Raw genomic sequence first — 4,287 nt, forward strand, 5'->3', positions numbered from 1 at the left:
GCAGTGTGCCTAGACATCAGGAGGACTTCTTGGAGGAAGTGAGGTCGGGCCACCATCTTCCTCTTCTGTTAATTGAGAGGGCTAAAATAACTACCATTTTTTTTGGGCTTCCCTGGTGGCGCAGTGGTTGAGAGTCCGCCTGCCGATGCAGGGGACGCGGGTTCGTGCCCCGGTCCGGGAAGATCCCACGTGCCGCGGAGCGGCTGGGCCCGTGAGCCATGGCCGCTGGGCCTGCGTGTCCGGAGCCTGTGCTCCGCAACTGGGGAGGCCACAACAGTGAGAGGCCCGCATACAGCCCAAAAAAAAAAAAAAAAAAAAAAAATAACTACCATTTTTTAAATTTTGGAGTAGAATTGTGTTTTAAACTATTTTATCATAAATGTAATACATGCTCCTGATGAAAAATTTCAAGAGAACAGAAAGGTATTAGGTGAAATGTCTCTTTCCCCGCTCATCTCTGGAAGGAACTAAGTGGCGTCCACAGTTTCTTGTGTAGCCTTCCAGAAATGTTCTATGTGCGTGGAAACCTCTGTGGGCAAAACATGAAAAGCCCAAATAAATCATAATGGCGGCTCCTCGCTGTTGAGTGTTTCCTAGGTACCAGCCTCAACGATGATGTTTGCTCTCTTCAATTAATAGCTCTCTGACATATTTCTTCATCCATAATCAGCGTTTCAAGATGCTGCAAAAGTAGCCTGGGAGGCAGGTGAATAAACATTTCCCACTGCCTTTGTCAGAACTGCCTGGATCCCACTGAAACCTCCCTATGGTTGAGTTACTGTTAGCTCAATTTTCAGACGGGGAAACTGAGGCCCAGAAAAGCACAGTGGGGTTCTGAGTCCACACGGCAACCAGAGGCAATTCCATGCCCTGATTAACCAAGTGGGGCTCTGGGGCCAGAGGGAAGCCACAGTGTCCTCAAGTCCTGGTTTCTGGAAGAGAGCCAGGACAACAGATAACCCAGGCAGGCGGGAGGTGAGTGTCAAAAGCCCCAGCTTCACTAGAAAGTGCAGGCCGGAGGGCAGGCCCGTCCTCCACCCGCAGGGGTCTGGGATCAATGCACGGGCCAGGCTGTCTGGATTCAGGCCAGTGTCCCTGTTCCCGCCCACCCAGGTGCCCACACAGCCCCAAATTCGTCATTGTGGCCGCTTCGATTGTCACTGGCTGGGTGACCCTGAGCCTGGGCAAGTCACTGGCCTTTCTTTTTCCTTTCGTTTTTTTTTCCCTTTGTTTTTAAAAATTGAGGTGAGATTCATATAACACCAAATTAACTATTTCAAAGTGTCCAATTCAGTGGCCTTTAGTGCACTCACAATGTGCAGCTGCCCCCTCTATCCCCTTCCAGAACATTTTCATCACCACCAAGGGAGACTTGAAGTAGTCACTCCCTAACACCCTCCCCGCCAGCCCCTGGCGGTCACCTGTCTGCTTCCTGTGTCCATGGATTTGCCTCTCCTGGACGTTTCATATAAATGGAATCGTACAATATGTGGTCTTTTATGACTGGTTTCTTTCACTGAGCATCACGTTCTCAAAGTTCATCCATGTTGCAGCGTGTATGTCAGGGTTTCATTCCTTGAAACAGATAAATAACATTCCACTGTATGAATAGAACACGCATTTTGTTTATCCATCGTTGTCTGCAGACATTAGGGCTGTTTCCACCTTTTGGCTACTGTGAATAGTGCTGCTATGACACTGCCCTTTCTCAGCCTCTGTTCTCACATCCGGAAAATTCAGATACTAAAAGTACCCCCCCTTCCCTCTCCCCGCTGGGGGCAGGGAGGGGCAGTATAGGGGTAGGGGATTAAGAGGTACAAACTATTAGGTATGAAATAAGCTACAAGGATATATTGCACAACATGGGGAATATAGCCAATATTTTATAATAACTATAAATGGAGAATAACATTTAAAAATTGTGAATCACTACACTGTACACCTGAAACTTATAGAATATTGTACAGCAACTATACTTCAATTTTTGAAAAGTTTTAAAAAAAGTACCTACTTTGTGGGGTTCTGGGGAGGATGAAATTACTTATGGATGTAAAGCCATTACCTGGCACGCCACGACACTCCACTACAGCTTCGGTTGGGTGTTTACTAAACAACCTAACATTGATTGAGCGCTTGCTGTGTACTGTTCTCAGCGCTTACCTGTTTTCAGTCATTTATGGAAATGTCTTCCATTCATTAATTCCTCCAGCAACTTTATGAGGTAGGTCTCAGTGATCAATTCCACTTTATAAAAAACTAGGCCCAGGGGAATTCCCTGGCTGTCCAGTGGTTAGGGCTCGGCACTCTCACTGCTGAGGGCCCGGCTTCAATCCCTGGTCGGGGAACTAAGATCTCACAAGTTGCGCGGTGCGGCCAAAAATAAAATAAAAACAAACTTTAAAAAACAAAACAAAACAAAAACTAGGCCCAGAGAGGTTAGCGAATGAGCTGCCTGTGGAGGCAGGATCTGAACCCAGACCACGTGATCCGGAAGCCTCTGCTGGTGTACACTCGCGGGGGGGTTGACACAGCTATCCTTAGTGACATCGCCTCCCGGCTAGGGACTGTGAAACACTTTCCCTTTCCTTTTTCTCTTGGGCTTTCTCTGTTCCACATCTCTGTAAGTGCTTGATTTGTTTTTCTGTTTGTTTTAAATTTTATTTATTTATTTTTTGGCTGCGTTGGGTCTTTTGTTGCTGCGCGTGGGCTTTCTCTAGTTGCGGCGAGCGGGGGCTACTCTTCGTTGCGGTGCGTGGGCTTCTCATTGCGGTGGCTTCTCTTGTTGCGGAGCACGAGCTCTAGGTGCGTGGGCTTCAGTAGTTGTGGCATGTGGACTCAGTAGTTGTGGCTCTCGGGCTCTAGAGCACAGGCTCAGTAGTTGTGGCACACGGGCTTCGTTGTTCCGCAGCATGTGGGATCTTCCCGAACCAGGGCTCGAACCCGTGTCCCCTGCATTGGCAGGTGGATTCTTAACCACTGCGCCACCCGGGAAGTCCCACTTGATTTGTTTTTGCAATGAGAAGATCATAATTTTGTAATCGGAAAGAATCAGGAATGATTTTAGATGCTGACGTGTTATATGTTATGTGAGAAGAGGTGAACCCAAAATTCCAGGTACAGCTTGATCTCAACCGTCTTGAAAAGTGTACACGAGACACCCGGTGTGGGGTGGGGAGGGCCTGTTTGCCAACATATTAATAGGGTTTGTCTCTGGGGGTCTGGATGGGGTGATCACGTGATTTTTCATATGCGTTTGGCCTCCTTCTAGCTTTTCCAACTTTATTTTGACGACAAACAATTATTGCTTTTATATTCAGAGAGAAAGTGATTCTGAAAACAAAAGACAGATTTTCTCAGCTGGGACCCATGGGTGTTTCTGCTTTGGGCCCGGCCAGGCAGGTGGGTTTGGTCTGCTGGGAACAGTCCAGGGAACACATGGGGAAGCTATCAGACGGGGGTTCCAGCACCGAGGGACATGCCCAGGGACTGCCAGCCTGACGCCGCCATTTGTCACCTCACCCCCAACCCAGGGATGCAGAGAGGACACTGCAACCCCAGGGCCTCACGTTCAGTACCTAGAGCAGGGGCACCTCACCCTGGGCTGCCCACCCATCCCGGCCACCTTGCCTTTACTTATGCACTGTTCCCACCTGGCATCCCCTCCCCCCTGCATTTTCCAAATCCTCGCTCTCCTCAGGCACAATCAGCAAGACCCGGTGGAGCGTTAAACAGAGCCGCCCACCTCTGAAGGTGTTTGTCCTGGCTGCGGTGGACGAGGCATGGCCACAGCTCTGTCCTTCCTACCTCCTGGGGAGACAGTATTGCCTGTCCTGATCACGCCTGTGTTCCCGGGTTCTGGAACTGGGTCCGGCACACAGGAGGTGCTCAGTGCACGCTGAATGGATGGTATTGTCCTATCCTTATTCTAGAATGGAGACATCTGAGGCCCAGAGAGGTTAAGCAACTTGCCTAAAGCCACACAGGCAGAAAGATGCTTGCCGATGGAGGCTGGACTGTCACATTTGACACCAGTACTCCTGGCCCCCACGCCTGCCCTCCCTACCCTGGGTTCTGATTGCCAGGGGGAGCTGGTCCTCGGTGATGAACAAAGGGCTTTCGTGAAGGAGACGGGCAGCAGCACCACAGGGCCAGAGCTTCAATCCCAGTTCTGCCACATACTAGCAATGTGACCTCGAGTAAGCTTCCTGACGTCTCTGTGCCCCCAGTTTCCGCATCTGTAAAATGGGTACAATGGTGCTACCCACCTTGCATGACTGCCAAGGGGAG

This window comes from Leucopleurus acutus (assembly GCF_964270905.1).
Source record: "Leucopleurus acutus genome assembly, chromosome: 4".
Classification (NCBI taxonomy): domain Eukaryota; kingdom Metazoa; phylum Chordata; class Mammalia; order Artiodactyla; family Delphinidae; genus Leucopleurus; species Leucopleurus acutus.